The sequence below is a fragment of the Bombus vosnesenskii genome, unplaced genomic scaffold (assembly GCF_011952255.1).
Source record: "Bombus vosnesenskii isolate JDL3184/JDL3185 unplaced genomic scaffold, Bvos_JDL3184-5_v1.1 scf7180000013264, whole genome shotgun sequence".
In the NCBI taxonomy this organism is placed as follows: Eukaryota; Metazoa; Arthropoda; class Insecta; order Hymenoptera; family Apidae; genus Bombus; species Bombus vosnesenskii.
Window position 1 is genome coordinate 10,752,876 of NW_022882924.1, and position 27,852 is coordinate 10,780,727.

A 27,852-nucleotide genomic window follows, 5' to 3' on the forward strand; every position below is an offset into this window, starting at 1 on the left:
CATTTCATGTATGTTTTACATTGTTGTTTATTTAAAAATTGATAAAGAGGATTTTTTTATTATCCATTTCTCCTGTTAAAAATTATCGGTATTTTTGAAAAGAGATCCAGCACTTTGAATTTGTTGAGTTGTTAGTGATTTATGTTAGTGGTTTAACATGGATGAGAGTTTGTCATATGTATGGGTACTTGATGAAAAAATTGTTCCCGATATCAAAATACATCCGATATTGTAACATTGATTCGGCTTTATATATGCAAATATATGTTACACATACTTATTTATATATTAAATCAAAGCGGATAACTCTGTAATTTCACTTTTGAAAGCAGTATCAAATGTTTTATATTTATCAAATTAATTAACGGAAACGTGTATGCAGGAATATCGAATACTGGAATTTCACTTCAACATAATTTTTTACGAGAAATTTTTTGCAACAAATAATTTGTTTAAAATTTAATGACGACATAATCTTTTTGCATACACAAACTACCGCTAACACAAATACGAAACGTATCTTCATAAGTTTTTATAACTAAAACTTCATCAAAGTTATGAAGCAAACGTAGGGGTGAAATTTCATTTTTCAAAATTTCAAAAAATACAGCTCGCTTCTATTCATTAATCATATTCCCGCAACGCCTCTTTTCTATTTAAACTCTACGAGATTTAAAAAGATCCCCTAATGAAAATTCATTCTCATATCGCGAGGATTTTATTCGAATTGAAATATTCAATTTTAAGTGGACAAACTTGAAAATAAACACGGCCCAATTTTCCTTGAGATTATAATTTCATTTTCTTTACAGAGATAACTGGTAGTTGTATGAGTCAATAAATTTTTTCCTACCAAGTTTTACGGAAAGAAAATTTAATTAAATATCGTTGCGCTTTCCTTTGACAGTCGGCATGGGTACACCGCCGCATTCATTTTCACAGTCACGTATAAAAAATGCAATTGAAATTCCATTTTCATTAGGCGTCCTCGATAAATGGTCACTACGCAGGCCAGAACCGACATTCACTTTCCGAACTGCATATTTCACGGATTAATTAAAGCGTTTTGCATGTAGGATGAATCGAATTCAAGTAACTACGTTGTATTTTTTACCTAGGGTCGCTAGAAAACCGGAACAACCGGTTTTAAAAGAAACACCAGCATTTTATTTAAACTTCATGCGTTTCGTTTTATTATCAGCATCGTGTCCCGTTGCTTTTATTAGATTTTTTCGCTATCGACGCATTTTTCTACTCACCGTTCCTCTATTAAATATCATTTTTCTTTTTCTTTCTAACGAGATTGTTTCCATTTTCATTTTATCGAAATATCATTTTTCTTCCTTCGAATTGAAAGTATCCATTTTTCTAGCGTAAGATCAACACATATACAATATGTAGCAGCCCACGAAAATATCTGAACATTTGTACAAATAACTTTAACTTTAATAAATATATTATGTGTGTTATACGAAACATTCTGAAATTTTATCAGCATTCTAACGAGGCACGACTATCGTTACATTAACAAAGTTTGAAACATATCTGAAAATGTATGTAGATGTTACAAGATGCTTAAAAAATTACTATACTGTGTTAATAGGCATCTTAAGCATATAAGTGTTAAAGATGATCTCATTGAATAAATAATGGAGAATTGAATGTTCAAATACTTCTATGATATACTGTATATCACAATTTAATTAAACTACAAGTTACCACGTAATTTTTCCGTTTCATCGTCGAATTTCAACCTGTTCGGCATTCCCCATCGATATTTTCTTACTCGCCCATTTTTTCCCTTCTTCTCTTATTACCTCTACACGAATTTCTCCATACAAAACATTTCGTTACAACAGCGCACACTTGTTTCAATCAACGTGCACGCCTACCAAGTCCATTCATTTATCCTTTCACATGCCCTTCAAAAAGTTCTCGCCCGAATACCGAACCGTGGATCCAGGCAACTGTTCACAAAGAATTCACCTGCAATTTCCGTTGTGGCACGGCCCATTCGCGAGAGAGAAGGCGGCTTTTCAATAAAGCGAAGCGTGACTTCTGCACAATGCTGGTGCGTAGATACTGTACACACCGTACCATAGGGCACTCATCCCGATAGAAGTGGACGAGGGCAAAAGAATGAAAAGGTGTGCAGGGGATGTGGATTGAGAGAGAAAGGTAGAGGGATTGAACAGAAGCGGTACACTCGATATATTGAATTTCCACTTGGCCCACGATCACTGCCACTGGGTCTTTCGACTATCGATGCACGACCGCTTGTTTCGATGGAAAACGCAACGGCTGATTAGCGGGAGAAAAAAATTGAACGCAACTTTTACAGATGTTAGTCGAGCGTGGCTAATATACAACGACAGGACCGATGTTATTGAACTTTGAGAGCAGTGAAACGTTGGACAAACGAACGATCATGCTGGTTCTATTGATACGCATGTTACTGCTTTCACGATTAAATAAGCACGCTGCTAGATCGGACGGAATGATTGGTTAGTGATTTTGACGCATTGAGTTATAACGATGTGTGGAAGTTGATTAATTTCCACGTATACCACCAATGAAAAGACGCACAATGTACACAATCTGTCTATGAAGTTTTATAGTTTGGTCTTTTTCAGATAGCGCCACTTAAGCCTTCTGATAATACTTGTTAATGATTGATCATCGAAATATTTCAGCAAGTTCATAAAAATTGATCATTAAAATATTTGAATTCGTGTTACGCAAAGTTTCATTAGTATGATTAGATGTGTTTGGCAGTGTCCATATAATCTTTATTGAAGTAATATTTCAATACTATTGCTTTGGATTATCAACTAAATTCTTGTTTTCATATCTTGCAATAATTTGAACTATCTTCTTATTCACCGAATTTAGAATCTGCATTAAGAAATCGCGCTTAAGAGGTTTAGCTCTTGACACGCAAACTAACGTAACGTGAATTAAACAGTAACTACAACTAGTTTTCACCCAAGAATTCAAAAGCTTCAATTCTCAGCTACTTGATGCACGAACTTAAAATTATGTTAAAAGCAAAAGAACGAAATTATTTCCTTGAGAATATAATTTTGTATCAATTTCCCCCCTCTAAAACTTCGTAAACGCACAGTGTACAGTTCCGAACATGGACTTTTGCCAACGTAGCGCATTATAGATTTGTATCTACTTTCGTAAATTGCCATATTTTAAACTGCTCCCTTTTCGAATCCATAGAGATAGAGCAGAGAGTTCGATTAAACGTGGAAGCTAAATGCAACAGAACCGGAAGGTTATCGAACGCGCGGAAGCAATTGAAACGTCGCGTCGCGTCGAGTAGTTGCAGTAGTTTCTCGACCTTCCACCGTTACTTGCCGAATTTTGTCGAACGTTGTTTCCACGAGCGGCATGGAAGCTATTTTTCAGCCGAATCGTACACTTCCAATTCGGCTTCGTCTCACTGCCTTGTCCTCTTTTTTCCTCGACCACCGGCGCGTGTCTACGTGCTCTCATTAACGTTATGTATCGGAATCTTCGCTAATTCGCTCGCGCTACGTTGAATATTCATTGTTTGCGATTGGAACGAGTGTAAATAACTACCGAGAGGATACACTCTCGGCATATTGCATTATTTACCGGTTTTATGTCTGACTAACCTCCAGGGAAATCTTTAGTAGGTATTTAGCCGTGACCCCGGCATTGACGTTGGTCAGAAAATAACAACAATGTCCACCTACCTAGCCGCCTGGCTATCACCACGGGTAATAAGAACATAATGTATTCCAATGCGTGCATCTCAACGCGAACTGCATTATTCTTCCAAATAGCTTTCATTTTTTCCTCTCCTCTTTCACATCCTCATTATTTTATTTCACGTGAGTGCATCAAGTAAAAGAGTCTCGCAACTCACCACCACTCTTCTTCCTGCATCAGGGGTATTCTTCGTGTCTGCCGTTTCTTTCCCTTCATTTCTTTCCTTCGTCGAGCGAGTTTCTTAGTTCTCTATTACATTTTCGGCCCGAGAGACAACACCAGCTGTCCATATTAATATCTCGCTCATAAATCCTTATCTTGTCGCTTGTCCTTGGTCTTTCGAGACTATTTCATCTCACCACCTTGCGAGGATAGAATCTTCCCTTTGAATTCTGTTTCGTCGTCTTTTCACGTCATATTTACTTCTCAGACTCATTTTATTCGTCTTAGTAAATGTTGTGTCAGAGATCTGTAGCGCAGATGATATCTTTTAAAATGTGATAGTATTGTTATCCAGTGATGAAATAATATTTATCTTTATCTTTTAACGATATATCGTTGATTTGTTAACGTAGAACGTGTTTAAGGTACAGAAATTCTTGGGTAGCATTAAAGAAACCGCTGACGAATTCGAGCAAAGAATTGAATTTGTATAGATATTCATGGCCAACCACGCAATTTTCATCTCGTTTGTCCCTTCCTCCGGTACTGACGCAACTTTTTCATTCGACGCGACCACGAGGCCTGATTACCCTCATCTACTTGCAACCACGAAGTCCCCTCGTGCTCTGGTTCCGTCAAATAAAAGAATAATAAGCGTCACATCGGCACGGATTACCGGTCGTAACCAAAGTTCCTGGCTTAATCCTTCCTTTTCTTTCTTTCACGTCTTCTCCGTCTTCTTTCCTTTTTCTATCTTTTTTCTTTTTCTCTCTTTGAATCAGAGCACCAGGATAAAATAAAGAACCAACGTAGAAATAAAAGGCAGAAACACCCACGCAGGAGAAAAGAAGAGGCAGAGCGAGGGTCAGAAAAGAAAATTGCATTTTAACTTAATCGCGGAGCGGAACTTGAAACTTCCACGATGAAAACGGCGGAAAAGTCTCGACGCCCTGTAATCGAATGATCGGGCATTAAGTCAACTATTGGCTAATGGACTGGGAGTGCTCGGTAAGAAAAGGTCGCCCGATTTCCTGTCGGTTCCTTAGCGATCGTGTCCTGCTCTCGTTTATTCTCTTGGCCGCTTTGAGAAAAAATTCTCTCAATTCGAATAACGATAACGAAATTAAAATATGACAACTCATTAATATACCGCGAAAGTCTATAGAAATTGATATTTGTACAAATACAACTAAAAGAATGGAACCTGAATAGGAATTGGCTTCATTCCTTAAATATTATAAGAAGTATTTTAGTTCAGATATTTTATATATTTTTGTATATTTTGCATATTTTTATAGGTACATTTCTCAATACTAAACATTCACAGTATATTGAGTCTTCTTATATTTTAAGAAAATCGATTATCACGTTCACCTGTCTTATGACTAATTCTACAGTGGAGTGTTATTATTTAAGCCTTTCTTAATAAATCGGAAATGAATATTGTTTCTTTAATCGATGAAATGTAGCGCTAAGGGCAGATTGGAATATTAAGCACCAATATAACGTCTGTTCTATTTCTTTATGAAATGGAGAAGGACACTCGTGACGAATAAGACGTTGGACTTTGTATCTGAATCTGCAGAATTCAAGGTCCTCGGATATGAATTTTTATATTGAAAGTATGGATAGGAAATTTAATAAAGGAAGATAATCTGACTTTATTAAGTTACAAACTATAGTAGCGGATTAAAAAATTGAAGAAATAAGCGGCAAGGAAGAAAACCATAATTTTACAAAGAAAATTTATATTTTATAAGAGCAGCGAATAGATGAAGAATGAATGCCTCCTCTCATGAAAACGTTAATGTTTCTCCTTTTTGTTATTAATTACTACTCGGGAACTACATGACTAACATAAAATTAATTATACCTATGTTATATCAATAAATATATATATATATATACATATAACGTGTCTCCCAAATAGAATATATAATACATAGATATTTACAGATATAATAATATATTAGGTTGTTTCGTTTCATAAGGTGATAATAGATAAACAACAATTTCTCTTTTATATTATTTTATTGAATTAGGTATGATCCATTTCGTTCTATTTCTATTATTACGTTCGTGCATAATTCAATAAACTAATATAAAACAAAAAACATTGTGCGTTTATTATTTCGGACGACCTAATATAATATACAAGAAAATGAGAACTCTTTGGAAATGTATTAATCGCTGGTCGCTAACTTTTCCATATACGGCCATGTCAAACTAGTGAGATAAGCGTTGTTCTACGCCAGATAGCATTCTCGTTACTAGCATAGACAAATATTTGTAGATGGAACCCACCAATCGTCGGTACGTGAGATTTTGATTCGATTTAGGGATTCAAGCTGACATTATACGGCCGGCATAATTTACAGCTTGGACACCGCGTGCGCACGTGACGAATAATGGGTACAGATAGGAACGTGTCCAATAACACGGTAGGTTGTGCCTGTTTGTAAATCGAATGCATCGGTTGTTAGGCGTAACCACTGTAAGGGATGTTCGAACAGACCATCAAGCGTTGATGCTGTGCTAAGTTATCTGAGTAAGACCGTAAAACGAAATCTCGTAACTTCTGCTCGCATGATGCTTACATATGTCTTTGTCTGTATATTGCTTTCTGTCAATTCTGGCAACCAACGTGTATGAAACTATAGAATTCCGAAAGAGGATAATATTCGCTGATAGATGAATAGGTTAAGCGAAGATTTCAATGCGATTATTGTAACAATTGGCTAACTTATCTGCGTGCATAGTCATCTCACAGTCGGAGACATAGCGTTTTGTTAACTATCAGTAATTTTAAATACGCTGTGCAAATAATGAAATCCTAAATAAGAGCTGCAAACATAGAAAAACTGCTCCAATTGTGAAAACTCTGGACCAAATAGTTTGGATGAAAGCTTGTGTTTAGAAAATGATCCGAACTGTTTTTCTATATTCTGCAGTTAAAAAATTCATCATGCATCATGCATGCTTCAACAATTTCATCTATCGTTTTTCCTCTCGGCTGTGTTAACAATATGCTGTGTCAGACGTAGCAATGCAAGAAATACTAATCATTCAATAGCGGAATATGTTCCATTTCCAACGGAAAGTTTTGCTGAAGCAGACATTACGAAATATCCTAGTAATAGAATTTTCAGTTGGTCGAAACTAGTTGGAGTTTTGGCTGTTCACCGCATTTACATGTTTCCGACCTGGTCGTATATTATCGATTCACGCGACACGTGTGACTACGTATGTTTTCAAGATGTCGATTCCTTGAAATTCGTCGCGTTCGATGTTTTATTAAATCTCCGTTTGCATGTAAATATCGGGAATTTGCCAGGAAAGTTCGCGGTAACATCGTGAAACCGAAACGAACAGGGAAACGTCGTCGTGAATCGAGTTACGGTTTCAACAGTGCGCGAACTTCCAACGTCCAATATCATCCCGTTGACCTCTCTTGTTCGACGTGTACGATCCATTGTATAATTTTGCCTCGACTTACGATTGAATCGGTATGGCCATCCGTGGTTGCGGCGTCAATAAAGCGAAAAGGCCCGAGACTGCCGGCAACGCTTACCTTCTCGGTAATAAAACGATAACGTTGCGTTCAAACGATGTTGCATCGTATTCAACGCGAATTACATATTTCCCAGCTGAAACTGCAAATATTAAACTCGCTTGTAATATCGTTTCTCAATGTTGTAAACAACCGCAACTTGGATCATCTTGTTGAAAATAGAAACGCTTCTACCTTTCGAGTTACAACAAGAAATATCTTCTATGAATTCGAGCGCGATTTTATATTTCTTCTTCGTCCTCCTTTATTTTTATGATAAATAAAATAAAAGTTTCGAAGAATTGTCTGAGAAGATTGAACCTACCTTGCTTCTTCGGCGGATTAATCATCCGTCTCTCATGCGTAGAGAGCGATTCAATTTGTCGTTAATGCGATTTATTTGAAGTTCCGATAAGTAGGTGATAAAGTGCTTTGGGAACAATGCCGCGAGTCACGGTTAGCTCGCTCAAGCGTCCATACTATTCGGAATACGTGAAAGTGACAAAAAAGCGTAATCGATAATCGAACTGAGCAAGTAACTGTATAATACCGCTTCTTTGATCAGCAACCGTACCGTAATTTGTACCATGAAAGGATAACGAAAATTAGGCCAATCGTCGATTCTATATATGTAATGTCACGTATCATCGGTACCTTCTATTAAAAATCTCCACAAACTTTCGTTAACTATTCAGCTAAACTTATAATAAAATATAAGAGTTGGCTTATTGTAAGGTTCTAAATTAAAGCGTCAAATACGAATACTAACTTTTGTAGCGACATTCAGGTTACATGTAGTATTCTTCATCTTTTACTCGATCTTTACTCGATCAATGCTAAGATATAGTTTACATTTACGTAGTTCTAGGGTTCAGAATTTTTATCTTTGTAGGTTTTTAATACAAAATTTCTTTTGATCTCTTCGTTGAATTATTTCTATTCTTTTTTAGTAATTATTACTATTTAATAATTAATTTATTATATATTTCTTTAATATTAAAAAAATTATATGATACATCATTTTCATTGATTAACATATATCATTTGTAGAAATTAAAATTGCCAATAAACAGTGCTATTCGCAGGTTAACCATCTTTCTTTGGGATTTGTTAAAGGAAAGAGCGTGAAATCTCAATCTATTTCTGTGTTTTTGATTTTTACAAGTACCAGGATGTTAGATGCTAGCCTATGTTGCCAACTATTTAACATATAAGCAATATTCATTCTATGAAGTTCTTCAGTCAATTGTAATAAAGACTTTTTCTTAGCACTATTTTGTTGAAGTATACTTTACTATGATAAGATTGAGACTCAAAAAAACTTTTTCATTTGAAGAAAGATATATGATATTGGGATATTTAACAAGAATTCTGAAACAAGAGAACCAACCTCGAGCGTTTAAAGCAAGGAGGAATTCCAAGGATAGAGAAAACAATGCAAATGCACAAGGAAAGAAATTCTAGAAGGGAAGAAAATAACGCAGGGGAATAACGTTTCAGAAAAAAGAAATTTTACCAATAAAAGAAAAAGAAAGATGTGGTGTAGGTGCAGCAAGAACAACAACGATTACGCTATATTGTAAAACAATTCGACGTATCTACAATTAATTGTGTAATTAAGGATGCAATTAGGAAATATTCAGAAATATTTGAATAACGACTTTAATGAGAATTTCTATTAATGAGCAAGACTTATACATAACCATGGTTCAATTTGACTTTGTAGGTAGATTCTAGGTAAATATTAGTCAATGAACCAAATACGAAACTAGTTCCACGTAAAATATTCACTGCATCTAAACGCTCAAAATCACAGAATACTCAACGATGAAAATTAATTTACCAGGGGATGTATCGATACCAGAAAGCTTGATTAATGAAACTCTCTGTTAGTGAGAAATTCCGGAAGACGTAGTACCAGTAGCTTAAAGGGCGTGCAGTCTTCGTACGTGTAGCAGGTCTATGAACATAATGTACTTCCACCTCGTACTAGGGTATGCTTATAACCGGCTTAAACGGGATTATATCCCTATTGGGAGGTAGGCAAGCGATCGTGCAAGGCAGACAGTATGAACGGAGGGTAGCGAACAGGAAGTAGCATGATTACGTATTGAATTGAGCAATTATTCAGCGGATTGCTAGATTTCGCGATGTATATACAATCGTCTAGGCGGCCTGTGTACGATATTCGCACCTGAACGCGGCCTACATACCTTCCTGTGCGTCTCGATATAGCTGTTTAAGTGTCCCCAAACGGTCAGTGATTCACGGCTGGCATAGCCATGAAATTGATCTGCTACCGATATCTCTCTTTGCCATCCACGATCGTTTTACCGATAGGATCAGAATTACGTCTTCTCTTTGCTTGGTTTCTTCCTATACGCGTCCTTTTATTATCAATTTCTTACGTGTACGTTTTATGCATACAACGTACATTGGTTAATTCTTGATCAACAAGTGTGGAATGAAATTTAATGCCTAAGACATTTCACCAGCTCGATTAAATCGCTTGCACAAGAGTATATTATCGGACGATTAATTGTGGGACGGTGGAAGGCTCTTCCGCAGCGCAAGGCTAGGGGTTACGTTGTTTATAGCGATGAAAGTGGTCGGTCGAAATGGTTTAAGATGAGCCAAGAGCGGAGCGATCCCAGGAAGGAAGGAGCTCTATTTGATCTTCGTCTGTATGTTCGAACCCTTCCTGTATGTTCTGGAGGAAGAAGCTGTTGATGCTTTTGGACGACTAAGAAATCGATGAGTCGACGGGTTTCCTAGCTACTACATACGAATACGTACACACACGTATGTACGAGTGTACTATACATTTCGATTGCTCGAACCATCTCTTCAAGTTTGGCTGGTACGATTTACTCAAGAACGGACGTTTATTTTTGGAAGAAGTTGTTCTCGAAGATTTTCTTATTTTCGCTTGCAGAAGTTGAAGAACCGTTCCCCAAGTCGCGTGTAATATTTACCAGGGAACACTTTAAAGCGTTTGCATAGATTTCTCTGTAAACTTTTCCCATGTTGCGTATAGTAACTACTCGGTAGCTCCGGTATTTTTCATCGATTATGCTATACCCGAACAAAATAGGATGAAACTTTCTTGTTGTTTTTAAACTGTCAAGGAAAGTTCACATTTATTCCACCTATCCATCTTTGACGCATGTTTCCATCGCGATATATCACGGCTTACGTCGATCAGTCAAACATATGCTGTTTTAACGATTTGACTTTCTCGTCAACAGGGAATGATGTATCCGTTGAGTAAAACGAATCGTTTCCTATCAAAAAGCACGACATTGTACGGAATCGCCAGACTCTGTACCTACCGAGCGTACAGATGTTTCGAGTTCAACGGCGCGAGGAAGAAGAAACTGGTCACAGAGGATTTAGATTTACGACGACAAATAATTTATTCAAATCCTTCCTCTGTTTCGGCTTGACTTCCTGGTTTCTTGGTTTGGTTGTTCCTGAATAGAAACACAGAAGAAGAAAACACCAAAACCGTACCGCTGTCGATTCTTCGTTCCAAGAGAGCGGTAAAGCTGCAAACAAGTGGACGAACGTGCTAGGCATAGAAAGAGGATTTTCACAGAGGTGTTCATCGTTTTGCCTCACCTATCCATAGCCAACGACCGAGCTTTTGTTCGGCCGCATCGACGGTGGCTTAGTTTAACCATTGATGTTTTAAATATTCATCGATCGTCGCGCTTCTGATGAATTTCCACTCGATTAAATTCATGATTCGTACTTTCTTTGTTCATTTCTGTTTATATCAGTCTTCGTTGACTTCCGACGATTCGATTGTCACTTCTGCAATTTACCTAAAGATGCATGCATTTCAAGGCGGAATGTCAATATGCACCGATAGTTTTAATGTACTCGCATAGAGTTATCGTTAACCCTTTCGAAGTTTATATTCTTCGAAACTTTTTGCGCAATTTACATTCAACGGCTTTAATTAATATCTCAATGAGCAATTGACATACTATGTGAAACGATCATATTGCAATAAGCAATTCATATAAAAGTAATAATCAAAAACCTTTGACCCAATTGCTTTTTTAGAATTTTGAAATTAATAACGCATGTACGTTGGTATATTGCTATTAAATTAACTTATAATGTAAAAGACTATGTTTCATGTATTAAAACTCAAAGGAATTGAATGAAGTAGAATATCAAGTCCGCAAGGATCGAAAATAGTTAACACATTATCAAATCTTCATATGAATATCCTGATTAATTTAAAAAATACAGTTTGAACAAGATAATTGTTCCAAACGCACCTCACCTATGTGGTATTAATAGAAACAATAGAAACTCGAAACACGAAGATATACTAGGACGATAATTGAAGCGTTTATATCGAGCGCTTGTTAAAAAATAAATAAAAAATTATTTGTACCGTTTCTTGATGGTATTTGTAAATCAGAAGGATAATCAGTAAGAATAATAGACGATGAATGAGATAATAATGGCTTACTTTTCCGACTGCACTCGCGATTTCTATCGATCTCAAAACAGAGAGGACACGATAATCGTTAAGAGCGTTTAAGCGTTCCCACGAGGATTCAGGATCGGTGCGGCATCGTCTCGTGCACAATTCCACTGGTGTTCCATGCGTAACCAAAACGGATCGGCAGATCGGGCTTCCATGTTTATAGGCGTGCAGCGTAGCGTATGCTCTTACTATTCGCCACCTGTGCAGTGTATTCACTCGGTTTACCCTGTATCCGCAGATGTATCCGCAAGCGCGTCCTTGTATACGTTTCATCGAGTGGCTCCAAGTAGTTACTATCTCTATAGTAGTTACTAGCTATCGTCGCCGTTGTCGATCAGGAAGGAGAACTTGACACACGGCAAAGTGCATCTCGCACGGTACATCTAGGTCGTCCTACGTACCATCTCCCTTGTGTCGATGTATAAGGGCTGTTTGAACGACTTAAAGATGGTATAAACAGGAGAGGCAGCGAATAAGTTGATTGTACTTGATCTTTGATTTTTCCTATAATATACCTCTTTCGAAGAATACGAATAAAGTTCGTTATCATATTTTAGTATTTTTAAGAAGTTCGCGAGTTATTCGTATTTTATGCATGGTTCGTTGCATATCTGTATCTTGGAACTACTTTCCATTTCTGTTTTCTTTTCCTTTTTGCTTTCGAATGCACGAATATACAGTAAATATAAGGAGTCGTGTGATAAAATTCTGTTGTTTTTCATAGAAACGTTATTGCAAATAAGAAAATGTAATATTTTTACGCAGCCAGAATTACGAAATTTTAATAGTTGACTACTGGCTTTTTTCAGAAACAGAAGATAGCTTTGATTCATTAGTATATTGTTGTTATATGAAATTCTGACAACGCCACTCAACTTGTAAACACACGAGGGCATCGTTTATTTTGTTCATGTTCGTTAGCGAAGAATTTGCCAGTACCTAGTTGTAGGCTGAAAAAATACATGTAAACGGAAACATACAATCACGTGAAATTTTGTTCTATATTTCGAGTGGATTGTCAGATACGATATTGAATATTTTTGTCGATAACGGGAAAAGATAATTGACGAATGTTACAGCCAGAATTTTTAGTTACACTGCCTTTCTCTCGAAACATCTTTTTGTATCGCAACAAACACGAGAGTAATTAAGGATGGTGGAATTAGATGGTACATCTTGTATAAAGTATACCTAACACCAAATTCGTTTTATTCAAAAAGATTCTAATCTTTGAATAAAGATCTACTCTGCAATGATCAATCAAATTTTTCTAATCAAACGGACAAACTTAGCTGGAAATACATAAGCTGTCTTTTATCCACGTACCAACCATCCATTAATTCCCTTACAATTTTTCAATTTCTCTATGCCCACCCTAAAGGTGATCGACTTCGAACGTGACTTTATTTTCAACACATCCATACAAATCTATCATACTTCGGATTTTTTCAATGAACTGCATCTACGTGGATATCGATTGGCAATATTGCTACCAATACGGAATATGCTCCCTATTTCCGACGTGTTGACGCTGTTTCATTCGTTTCGATATGCGGTGTACACACAAGTCGTGTGTATACATTTGTCGAGGGATGTGTGTTAGTCAGCGTGGATATAGCATCGATTCCTCGAGAGACCAGAATCCTCACCACGTTACAAATCCTCTGACGTAGCAGGTGACAAGGATCGATAGATTAATTAGGTAGAGAGGTACAGAGTAAGGTAAAGAAAGATGCTATTACATTCATTATGCATAATGCACATTTGCTATAATATTTTGGTAATTCTGCGAATTAATAGAATATTTTGCCGTCTACATGGAAATGAATAAGCTATGTAAACTGTCTATATAGGTATACGTATTTATGGTTATGCATAGATCTATCACTATACCTGCTAGAGTATACAGATTCAGATATGCGCAAACGTATGTACACACATGCATATTTATGCGTGTACTCGAGGGTTCGACGTATTTCTTGAGCTTAATAATTGTTTAATCTGTATGTATATTTTACTAGATCTCCTAGCATTTCGAAACATAACTATGTTTTTTCTAATTTAAAAAATTAATTTAGGCGTGATTACGGGCGCTTAATTGAGACATACACAGAGATATAACTGTTATTTGAGCATCGAGTTTAATAGTTTTCTATTTTTCGTATAAAATAAAATTCAGTATTTACTCTGATAAAAACATTAAGCTTCTGGAATTGACGTTGCAAATGTATATCAATGTGAATAAATTTAATTTATATGGAAATTATATTTTCATTCTCTGTAATTATTGCATGGAATAATGTAATGAACAAATAAAAGTGTACGAACGGCGTATGTATTTAAAAGAAAAACAATCTGGAAAATTGACTGAGCACTCTCCAATTTAAATGTGCGAAATAATCTCATTTCATCGATATCATTAAAGTGTATTATTTAATCTAAAACAAAAGCCGCACAAGTTGAATTAGGAATCATTAATAGATAATTTATTAAAATATACAAAAACAAAATATGATTTGATAATAATTGTTACATTATTCAAATCATGAATAGTAGAATCTAGTTCAATGAAACGTGATGGTTTCTTTCTGTCGTTCCTAATTTGTAGAAATTACCGGTAGCAAAATTTAATTTTTAAAACTAGATAACCTAAAGATTATACGAATCTCGAAAATTTGAAAAATTCTATAACTCTTGAGAATTAGAAGAAACTAGTACTTAGAATGTTGCGAGTGTTTTAAAGGTATCTTTATGATCTATCATTTGAAAATTTGAAACATTTTCCAATTTTTTTAAATTATGAGGAGCTAAATATCTGAAAAATTGCGAATGTTTTAGGAGTATTTTTTTGATTTTACATATTCATGATCATATTCTATATACTTAATTTTGCGAAATTCACAAGATTAAAACAATCGCAATTGTTTCTAGAAAATTTTAAAAGTTTTAAGAATTAGTTACGTGTATCATACTTCACAAATATCAAATTGGGTGAATTTCATGTCCTATTCGAGTTTCATGAGTGTAGATTTGAGTGCATCGAGTCTAACGTTGGTATTTGATCACTGAGATAGCTAGCTTGTATCGTATTAAGTACAGGGTTTAGTGCATCGTGTTCTATATAGTCGATTGTGTGAGCCTGTATCAGGTTGCAAGTGTTTAAGATGATCTGTATTAGGTTCTAGAGTAGGATCGCCAATATGGAGCCCTATGTAACCAAGTCTGATAGCACTGAATCCCTCGAATTTTTAGTCGTCTGTATTAAATCGAACTTTCACATGATATAGATATCATAGATTCAACATTTCGAACAGACATAAAGTTTCAAATAAAGAAATTCTAACAAAAAGTAGAATAAAGACTGCTCTTCGTACATTCTAATTGTTAAAAGTGAATGCTGATTACATTGTTTAGATTAAAAAGCATTTTTCTTTTTCTAATTTTTGTATATTATTAATAAATTGAATTATTACGCTACACTGAGTTTTATAATCGATTGTGTCTCATTTTTATAAAAAATGATCTTAATCTTTTGCACTCGGAAAACATTGCAATATCTCTTTCCATCAACTTGATAATCAGGCGTACTTACGAAACAAATTTGCTTTACTAATATTTTTTATGGTAAGAAGTAATAACTTTTATCATTTACATATGTATTACTAAATCATATTATTTATCAGACTTTAAAACATTATATTATTTATAAACAATTGTCTGAATTACATTTTAAAGAGTAATCATGAGAAAAAATTCATTATACATTCTAATTAGAATATTAATAAAATACCTTCGACAACAAAATGTTCATTGAAAAAATCAAGACGAGTCCTTGTCATTATATCATTTTTATATACATACATATGTATACATATGTATTTGATGTTTTACTCCTTCCCAAATATAATACTCACGATACATATATGAATTGATGATGTTAGAATATTTTTAAATACAAAGTTCGTGTCTAATAATTTTGTAAATTGGATACATTACAAGATAGGACATACATGACACTAAAAATATTGTGCGAGCACAAGTGACGTACTAAGTGCAAGAGATTAAGGTAATTCATAAAAATATTACTTAGTTGATAAGAAGACTGAAGAAATTGATTGAAGAACATTTTCCTTTTCATACAGCACTTCTTCATAACAAAACACACACAATTATTCGCGAAAATATCACAAAACATCACAAAAACGCCATGAAAGGGTCTTTCAACAAATTACATGTTACTAAGCCATGTAACTGGCGTTAGAGCTATCGATACGCTTCGACAATCGAAACAATCACTTTCCGCAAGCGGCCACTAGATGCCACTGTCGCAGGTATCGTTACGAATTTCAAAGGAATCACAGTGCTCGTGCAAATTCGACGATTTTCGTTGCAGCGATCAACATACACACGTTTAATTTACCGCTTAGTCGACTTAAACATTCCCTAGTGAATTGTGTTCAAGTTCATCAAAACAGACTCAGTCGTATTTTGCTTTATTGGCTACGATTGTGTACCTCGCGCTATTGCGTACAATATATATGTATGTATGTATATCTTCGCACGTCTCGTTGACCGTAATATATTATGGAGTTTCGTATACTTCATATGAATCGCGACGTGCAACGCACGATGACATTCCCGTACACTGTGTTTCTGTATAACTTTATCATTTTCTCGTGTCTTGTGTATAATAGTATTGTTTAGCGACCATATGCTGGCGGTGCTAGTCACGAAGATGTTTTAAATGGAATTCGCAGACAACGAAGGTGGCGTTGCTGTAGCAGTTTAGTTTCCCGCGAATTCTCCGGCGACAAACGATAAGGATATTACTGTGTTTATCGCAAGAAGTACTTTCGGTTTTGTTTTACGACGACCATTAACCTATTTACGAAATTAGTGCGTAGAACGTTATGGAGGATGTTTCGGGTCACTCGTAATCCCTAAAGGGAGTAGCACGATGGCAAATTTGGAAAGTTGACGACAGTGTAAGTGGATTAAAGAAACCGTTTCACCCGTTTCGCCCAGAGAAAGTAATTGTTTTAACCTGCCGCGTGACTGGTCGTTTCGTAACTAGAAACGGGGATAACTAGACGTCGCGTCGGTGCACGGAACGTTAGAACGTCATTGTTCGCGAGCTTCGTGATCGTAAACGCTAGTTTTTTGGCTTCACCCTGCTCGTAACGTTACGCCATGCCCCAGTAACCCGAACTCTTATACACTGATAGCTGATTGGTGACGAGTCTCAGCATCGATTGGCTCTCTCTGCACTAACACTATCGCGAACATAGCAGAGTTTGCGTGTGTAGGTGGATATGGCTATTTGAAATTCCATTCCATCTTTCTCTGCTTCTTACTTTGCATGGGGATCTACTTCCGTTAAGATTACGATCCCTGACAGGAAAGTTTTCGCATTGGATGAGAAGGCGGCAAAAGTAATTGAGAGCAAATACCCGACGAAAATATTCGACAATATTCTCCGATGAGTAAGTTATTCTTTTCATAAAAGTTATGTTTAATATGTTATAATATACTTAACATTTAAGTACAAACTACTTGACTCCCAGAAGGGTATCAATTTTTATTTCATTATTACAATCTAGTGATGAATTTTCAAAATCAGTATTTAGTTGAATTAAGAATTTATTTACATTTTTTTAATTATATTCATAAAGATATAAAATTATTTGAATTATATGTATGAAATATTATTACCTTTCTTTCTTGAACAAACTAGTTATATCAAAAAGAACTTTTATGACGCAGAATTAATCAATAAAGTTGCAAAATATGTATGATATTTATGATGACTATAAATAACTAGTAAATGATCTACTTAGAAGTCAAATTGATCAACTGCATCTAATTTAAAATTTCTTAATTTTAATATTAAACTGCATGATGACCATAAGTATTTTAATACTTCAGAAATGAAGCGATTATTCCCGATTGAGTTAATCTAAGAGAGTGAAAGGGAGAGAGAGAGGGAGAGTTTGACTTTAAGATGGTTTAAATATTTATGACAATAATAAAAATACAAACGTCTGTAGTTAAAGGTTGATTTAATTTTTTGATTCGTTATGCGATAATAATCGTAGTTATAATATACGGGAAAAATAATATTTTCTCACATAGTGTTTCCTAGAATTTAACATTGGTAGAGAGAAACGTTGTTTCCTCATGCTCCTAAAGTTATTTCAAAATCACTTTGTGCGTTTTAAATGGAATCTGAAATTGAGGGGGAAAAATATATGCTTCTTTCGGCTATGTACGAAAGCAAAAGCTATCGAAATGGACTAGAAGCGAGATGCTTAGTATCTTGTTTATTCAGAAAACACGTTCAGTGTTTACACACTCCATCCTAAAATATAGATATAGTCTGTTAAGTCTCGTTAAATTTATTTTCTTATGTACTTGTAGGTGATCTAAAGCTTCTTGGCGTTTGTTTTATTCCCTTAAACATGCACGCCATGTTTTATTACTTATATAAGCGGAAAAAGAATGTGGTAATCCGATTATCGAGCTAAAACCACTTTACTCGATTATGCCATCCATCTTAACGGCATAAGTCAGAAGAATACCCTTTTATCATGTTCGTAACTCATTATCTACTTTATCTTACTTTTATTTTACAACATGATATTTTACTAAATATATACATAGTATTTTACCAAAAGCCATTCCATAAGTAATGTTGGCTTTTATTTTACATGTTCAATTTGCATAGTGAGATCAAACGAGAAAGTACTGCAATTTCTAGCTGGAAGTAATAGAATAATATACTACAATAATTGGAAAAATTACCATGTCATCTATATTAAATGTTTTGTAGATCCAATATCAACAAATTTTTACTACCTTTGACATCTTAAAATCATATATATAATCACAATATTACTTATGGAATTACCCACCATTGTATATATATGTTATACATATAATAGACAATTATATTTTACTCTTACACTTTGATTCTTCTCATGCCAGATCCTTTTTTACTAACACTTATTCGCGATGCGATAACCAGCTATCGACCTTCTCCCCTCCCCTCCCCCACCCGACTGTTCGTTCTCGTTTTTGCTTGTCACTCTGGGAGTAGAATAGCTATGTTTTCTCCTTTTTTAACTTTCCCTTGCGACAAGTACAAAGCGGCCCTATTAAGCCATAACCCGTCGGCGACGGTTTTACATCTGCTTTGCAATTCCTGTAAAAAAAGAATATACAGAAAAATACTGCCGGCAGTTTCGGGAAATTGCGGAGTGAAAAGGGTGTGGGAATGTGAACGCCTCGTGGCAGATAGTTTATCGTGAATTTATCGAAATAGCTTTCAGCTCGAAACACCTTCTCGTGTTTAGAGCTTTTTCTCCTGCTTTTATTATCGTCGACCCTTGAAACCCTTGTCGACCATGGATGATTCCTTCCCTTCAGGTGTAAATCCAGTTTTTCGCGATCGTGATGACGTGTTATAGTCGCGATAACGCGAAAGATCGTCGCATCGAAGCGAAATACGGAAAATATGCATGTGCATGAAAATGCGGCTTCGCTGTCCGGCGGTTTCATGAATTCTAAAGGGCGAGAGCCGAGAAGAAGGTCTAAAGAACATACGTTAAATAACACGTAACGCGAGTATAGGAAAGGGGCGAGAGCTGTGAAAAGGCTCGTTGTTTATGCTCTTTTGAATCATATATTTCAATGAAGATACTAGACATTAAAAAAGGGAGGTTGGAAATAATCGTTGAAAGTCTCGTAAGCGAAACGCACGAAATTTTCAAACCGTTTCGTTGAAATTGCTTTTTCTGGGCTCACGAACAAAATATGAACTGTTATAATTTTTGTTAGTTAATACGTTTTATATTTACCGAGGAAAATGCTTGCATGAGAGAAGAGCGAATATAATTTGGAAAAGCAACGCAGTGTGTAAAGCAACGCTGTGTGTAGAACACGCTATTCAGTTGGGACAATATTTTGTACGTTTATTTCCGATGTATATGTCTACTTGCACACATTGTATTTATTATGTATTTATTATTTTACATACTGCTTAATTAGGGCCAAGTATATTGAATTTCGTATCATTTAACAGTGCTTTCATACGATTGCGAAAATTTGATACTATGAAAATAAAATTTGCAGGATCTACCAGAAGGACATTTTATTGGAAAATAAAGAAATCTGCAAATACATTTTGTAGCAACAACGTGTATGTTTTTACGTAATTCTACTAATTTATTTCTTTTAAAAAATTCATCTCGAAAGGTCCTTTCTAAGAGTTAAAAAGGGGAAAACGTAAAGAGTTAAATTCCTTTTAATCCTTTTTTCATGATAATACTATTTTAATTTTTGTTTAATCCGAGATCAGGCATTGAACGACGTATTTACAATAGCAGGAGTTTCTCCTGCAGTTTTCTGTCGGTTAGGATCGAAGGTTAAGTCAATGCATTATATCACGATTTGCTGCATTCAATAGGGACGAAGGGTCAAGTTCGATCTAAAGTGAGAAATTTATTTGCTCGTAAAAGAGCAATAAGAGAGTCGTTCTCAGTCGTTTCGGTTGTTTTTCCAGAATGAAAAAGTGTGAAGAATGCGTTTGTAAACTCGCGACACTTGTCAGCTGTTTTCACTTTTCTGTGGTTGAATTGTGCTTACCTGAGATGACAAAGAAACGCGGCTAGGTGGCTTGATTCAGCTCGTGGGAACATTTGTTATTCTAACATCTTTCTCGAGAAAAACCCAAGGGAAACAACAGAGTTTCGGATGAATTGATTTCTCTCTCTCTCTCTCTCTCTCTCTCTTTGAACGGAAAATTATTTCCTATCGACGAATACTTTCAATCATCCTGTTTGATTGGATACGTTATATACAGCAATTCGTAAATAAATATGCGCTTTAACGACCGTTTAGTGTATTGTTTGCAAATGTTACACTTAGTTTCGATGTTGAATTAGATGCTTAACAAGTATTACATTGCACATTTTGTAATTATTAGATGCTAATTAAGCATTTTACCTGTGATTAAAATGTCCAATATATGCAGAAATGGGAATGTATGGGTTTCCATTAACCATAAGCTTGCTACATTTAAAGAAATAACAACGTATCTCTCTATCGCAATATGGTATAATGTGTTTGGTGCGATACGCAAATGTATGGTAAAGTTATAATGATCAAGTCTGTCGTATGGCAATGAAGGGATTACCAAAGAGCACAAATCGAATTCGTTGCCTAATTTATGGACTCAGCAAACCATGCTAATATCAGCTTACCGAAAGCAGCATAGAATTGCATAGGAAATTATTCGACTACGAAAGATCCAATTGTATCGTGTAAACGCAAAATCGTTTTCCTCGTTACCGCATGTTGACAATTCATTGTTGTTTCAAGTTTCTACGCAAATCCTTTCTGTTCGTTACGACCGTTCGTGGAGAGACGCGATCGCGAGGAAACGCGTCAGCGAGAGGCGTAAATTCTCGCTATGATTTTGATAGTCGACGCCGCGAATCAGTCGTTCCCCTGTTTTGAGAGGTGGTTCAAATGATTGTGACACTAAATTAACAGGGTTAATATAAGCTTTTATTTTTAACAATATTTAAAATTATAATTAACACGTTACAAATGATTTAACGATGATACAACTAGTTTATTTTTATAATTCGACTCGACTTTATAGTATTTCTCGACGTATTCGTTTGAGTAAGCGACCATGGTTTTATTTCTCTGTACCTCCCAATGCATTCGGTTTGACTCCTCGCATGATACTGATTGCCCTTCGATTTTTTCCTTTGTCTTCTCTTGGAAACGACCCTCACCAGGCTCGGGTTTCGCGACCGTTCGCGCCTATGATCACGTATGCCACCTTTTTTGTGTGTGTTGTGTAGGTAAAATAACGGACCGAAGGCGAATCGATGTTTTTTAGAACTCGCTGCTTGACGACGACTATGCGCTTATCGCTACATTGTGTATATTTCGCCGGTCATGTAAGACGATCTGTCTGTAACACTGTAGTACCAAAGGAGACGGTTAGGAACACAGCCTATAGTAAGCCTCGGGGCGTAACATCGTTGCTAAGATATACGAAAATAACAAGAATCCAACGTGGCGTACGAAATTTAATTTAGTCTAATTATCAAGATGCTCCGCTCTGGAATTACATATTTATGTTTTGTTTCTTATGCACATACTATTTTTTTTGTTCTTTTATATCCTTTTCGTTCCTTGTATGAGATAGAAAGGTAACGATAATTTTGAATGTGAAGAAGAATCCATGTAATCGGCGATATGTGTAAACCGGAAATATGAACACGGAAAAATGGTAGTACTATGAAAGTTCGTTTCTGGATTAATCCCGAGATTAACTTCAGCTGGAGATACTGGTACCGTTACGTGCCAAAGAGAAGGTGATACAGGAGATTGAACGTCCAGACTAATCTCGTTCGAAATTAAGCGGCTTATCTTTCCTTGATTTAGTGTCCGTTTTCAACCACTTAGTAAATTCTTTGTGAGAAAAGTTTCTGTGTCACCAATGATGTTGAAAAATTTACACACTCGTTTCCTATGATGTTCTTCACATTGTTTGTCCCACGAGAGAACTTCAAACGTTTGAAATCTTCGCTAACAAACAGTTCTATAATCTTTCAATCCACCAATCAAACTGTTATTTCTCTTTACCGTGTTCTTCAAATTCGACGAAAAATTGTTTGATATCGTTCGTCTATGATATTCTTTCCCAAAAAAGAATATATAAACATCATATTGGAAGAATTGAAACTCTTTGAATCCTTTATAAAATAGAAACTTGTTATTTCAAACAATGTTAATAAATGTTTTGACAGAAGTGAATCACTTTGTGATTCGGAAAGATGGAAAATATTGAAAGTTTTGAATGATTCCAATTCAATAACCCGGGACTGTAGATAGTATTGAATTTTAGTTATGATAGTTATGAGTTTTAATTATGATAGTATTGAATACTGGAAATGATTGACGATAAAAGCGTAAAAAATGTACCAAAAAACGATTAAAATGAAAAAACACGAATAAATATATAATGCAAGAAGGAAAACAAACTTCTGCTCATGTGTTGTCAAAATAGAAATCGATTAAATTCTCAAAAACTGTACCGGCGTAAATTATGCATAAAGATAAAAAATTCCAAGTTGGTCATTCTACTCCGGCAATTCTACTATTAATAAAAGGATATTTCATATATTATGAATCAGTGAAATATTAAAGAATATTAAACGAGAAGTATTTCATGTGACAATATTTTTACAGTGCATTGATTTTCGATATAGCTTTATCGGTTGTATGTATACCTTGTATGTTGCGGAAGATTCAAGTATACCTGGCTCTATACGATTAATTCGTAAAATTAGTGTCACATTTGTGTAGCTTTTTTTCGCGGACAATGATTATTTCTGGGTATTTTTACAAACAACACGGCTACTTGATTTTTAGTTATTATGAGTGCGTCAGGTCAAATGATTCTAGGTATTTTATGCACTCAATCCGCTACGCTTGAAATGTACGTATATAATTTGATTGGAAACTGTCAAACAATAGTGGCTACATATGCGAATGTGCATGTATGCACATAGGGTGGATTTATTGTTCGAATCGCAACGGATCTAATAGGTGAACGGAATATGTATATCGAATTACATTATTTCTGGGACGATGTTTGCGTATGTTTATGGTTTCTGCGTGGGATTATGTGGTAATGAATGGCTGAAGACCGAATATTGCTGGTTTAGGAAAATAGATTATGAGGAATTCTTGTGAGGAATTCTGCTTTGCATCTCCTTCACAGTGGCTTAATTATCCCAAACCAGTCTGTACGATCTTTTGTCTTGTATCCTAGATACTATAGATAATTTTGTTTATTCATATGTATAAATAGGGTTTGCATGTATCAGAGTTAGTAAAATTCCCAAAGTGAAAATATTAAAAAGTATTAATTCAGAGATTGTTCGAGCGTTTTAAATGTAAACTGTTTTGTTGCTCTGTGTTTGCATTTTTTTTAGTTGGTAAACAACATACTGTAATACATATATGAATAAATGTACATTAAATGTATAGTAGCGTTTTGTCGATACAAGGTTTTATTAAAATTTTTCCAAACAAGATACAGATATATACACATGTGTATTTAAGTAAGCAATATTATATTATCATTAACGCTGTAATTCACACATTCGCTAGTAAATTTCATGCGATTTTCGGCGTTCAGTTTCGGCGATTTTACAATTTCTATATCAACAATCTATATCACTTACATATTTATGATAATAACCACTTGATACATTCAAACACGTAGCATGAAATAGTTCAACATAACGGGGCTAATTAATTTGCATCAAGTAAATTACTGAACAATTCGTAGTATTTGCATTGTTCTGTTTAATCGTCTGTAATATCGTGTCTGTCAATTCAACAAATCATCGATCTTCTTTCTTGCTTTCAAAATTCATTAACACATATAACATTTTACGCATATGAATTACCACTATTACTAAACAACATTGCCATTTTTATATTTAACACTCTGCGATTATCTTGCCATCGGTTTTTATTCACAACTATTACGAATAACTAATGCTAATAACTACCATCCGTCACTGTCAACCTCACGATTGAGCACAACGAATGGAGATGTCTGATAGTATCATTTCATGTACCGAATGGATGTGGGAATAATACTATTGGATTTTGACACGGCACATATCGGCCATAGATCTATTCTTGCATAGGGCGAGCGCGTCCTCGAAGTTTTGCAACTGATAGGCGGCTGATCGATGACTCGATCGATAGCCATTATCCGCCTTAATTCCAGGTAGTTGAAAGTTTTTATTCGGATAAGGGCCATCATGAACAATGGATGCACAAGTAGGATCAACGTAGCTCGATATTTGCATATCGATCTTGGTTCAGTGCAACCGCGTGGAATACTTAGCCATAGTATTAATAACTCTGATGTAGTTTTCTGCTAATATCTATTAAAAAGTACTTATAAAGACGGGTTTAAGAAGTTAAATAGGTTTGTCAAGAACAAGTGAAGAACGACGGTTAACGATCGTTTACAAAATGACTATGATATTTTTGCGACAGGCAATATCTTCCGAAAGTCATTTATCAAATCTGACTTAAAATTCGCTGCATTAAAAATATGGATTTCTCCTTTTCTTCTTTTAAGCGAGAAATGTACTCTAATTATACGTTAGAAATAATAAATTACAAGTAATTCCGCAACGTTTACATCGCGTTTCCTAATTAGCGTACTAACGTTTCTCTTAGCTATCACGGAAGCAAATTGTTCCTCGGCACCGTTAATTCTTTAACGTTGTTCCAAGTAAAAAGAAGGTTCTTACATTGGATCGAGGCGATGTCGTAAGAAAGACTTCTTTAACATTTTTCTAACTCCAAGTCCGCGACTCGAAGTGAAAGTATGTCGCGAAACAGCGCTCGATGTCGCTCATCTTAAGAACGTGATGAAATTAGGAAGCTGAGGCGTATCCCAGATGCGATGCGACCGTCGTCCAGTCTTTTCATCTCCGCCACCTTTTTCCCTTTCGCCTTTCTTAAATCAACTCTTTTTCGCCTCGTGTTGTTTCATCTCTGTCGAAAAATTCCGGGCGGAACGTCATTGTCATGCTTCGCGGACATCCTTTTCCTACCTACATCTTGCGCCGTACGCTTATGTACAAATGGAAGAAACGTGGAAACGGGTACAAGTACGTTCAAAAGCTTCTTCAGCTTGGCGTGTCTGATTTTTCATCGTAGAACCTTTTTTCTCTACCATTACTTACTTCAAAATAACATGATCACAATAGAAATTATTAACGTAAAAAAATATAGCAGGACATTTGGATAAAATATCTTTTATAATATCGCGAAGGAAAATTGGCTTTTCAACATATTTTATTATTACTCTACTTTTTTAATTACACAAAGAATGAAAAGTAAAAAAGTGTTACGGAGAAATGACCTGGATATTACATACTATCGTTACGCGAAGCAAAATTGCAGAGTTTTGTCGCAAATGAAAGTTGTATGTGTAGATGCCTTCTGAAACAAACAGTGTAAGTCGCTATATAGGGACAGTTGTATTTTCCGAGTGGATTGTACGAGTACAGGAGAGTTCTAGCGCCAACTAACATTCAACCCTATTCGTATCCTACGCCATCGTCGACGGCGACAAATACGTCGAGCTTTTTTTTGCGAAGCACATCATCATTCCGCTAGCCATCCACGGTTCCATTCGTATATACTTGTATGTACCTTTCAAAACCTGTATACAGCTTTATTCGTCCTCGCGATATCCGGTGCATTTCGTTCTTGGCAGCAACCCTACGGTTCCATTTTCTCGGCGAATTGCTTCATCGAGCAGAACGACTTTTCAACATTGTGACCGATTTCGATTCATTTTTTAGGTTCGGTGCAAAATGTCTTATCTGTCGGATATTATTAATTATGATTTCTTACATATTGCGAAGTCGACTATTTAGCAACATTTATTTCCAACATTAACATTCATTTCCAAACAATAGGTATACATTAGGGTATACAGGTCTTCAGATAGATAGGTTCTTCGTTTTATTTTCCAAAAGTGATATGTAAAAGAAGTTTAATTAATGTTCGGCATAAATAAAGGGAAACACTACATTTACATAAGATTAGTTAACATTCCTTAAAATATCGCTTTTGCAATACGAAGTTAAGAATACACCGAGTTAAAGACTTTCGCATACCACTGCATCTACATTTAATAGCAATAATGGTAATGATTTGATACAAAAGCTATAGAAGTTTACAAAGTTCTGAAATTTTCAAAATTCTACAAACTCCTAGTAATTCTGATAATCCTTAAAGTTTTGAGTCTAAATGTTTCTAAATTAAGATCTGCCTACCTGCCGGTAAATCCCTTTATAAAGATCGTTAGAATAACGAACATCTAATTAAAAGTTCTATTCATCGAAAAAAATTTTCGTTCTAGCGAGGAGGAAGTCCAGTCGAATCCAGAAATTTCTGAATTTTGGAGGGTGTATTTTACTATCTGCTGTTCAAGGAAGCGTGTACTATATCGCTCACTTTTTTTACATAAATATTTAATTAGATAAATATTTAAACCCCCACAAGTAACAAATATTTTGAACTTTAGAAAGATCTATCGTAAACAGATATTATTAGCTGTTTACGATACGAAATAATTATGAATTACCAAATGCGAACTTCGTATTATAAATCACTGTCGTCAATAACATTGATCTTTGTCATCGACTCTGACTGTGAATACAATGGTGATCGGTCATGTCCAACGGAAATTTGGGCAGTTCTGTCCGTTTCTAAGGTGAGACCCTGTTTATCGGTTCAGACAAAGCGACTGAATCTATTCAAGTACCTAGTGCATGCTTTCGCTATTAACGCGACCTTACCGATGAGCCATCTGTCAACCTCAAATTTCGTACGTTCCACGGTGGTTGTTTGCCAAATTCCAACACCGTCTGCACGGACAATACCTTCACCATTCCTCGTCTCGTGTTTACTGGAGAAGTTTACTCCAGAAACTGGGAAGCTTCGAGTTCAGTAGTTGTCACGAACATGTTAATGATTAAAACATTGCTCGACATTGTCTCCAATGTGATTTATCTTCGATTAGAATCGCAAATCATTTCTCTCTGCGCCATGCTTTTCGAATATCAATGCTTTTCGGAATGCTTGGATGCACCGATTCTTCTTCTTTCACTCAGTGATCCACAGTATTACATATCCGTGTTATTTATTTATTTCAAAAATTATAATACCACGTGGTAAAATAATTAATATAAAATTGTAGTTTATACTCGGAGCACAAGTGGAGATCTCCTCAATTCTAGATAATGTCAATGGAAATTGCATA

General features: G+C 35.5%; 1 protein-coding gene across 4 annotated transcripts in view; it reads left to right on the top strand.

Moving 5' to 3' along the window:
• LOC117235595 (glutamate receptor ionotropic, kainate 2) overlaps positions 1 to 27,852 on the top strand; it is a 291,570-nt gene that overhangs the window by 9,290 nt on the left and 254,428 nt on the right. Inside the window, exon 1 of one of the 4 annotated variants that reach the window (XM_033497789.1) lies at positions 16,697 to 17,446. The exons of the other annotated variants lie outside the window; for them this stretch is intronic. The gene's annotated coding sequence lies outside the window, so the exon portion shown is untranslated. Of the gene's footprint in view, positions 1 to 16,696; positions 17,447 to 27,852 lie in introns of those variants that run through there. 4 annotated transcript variants of the gene reach the window in all.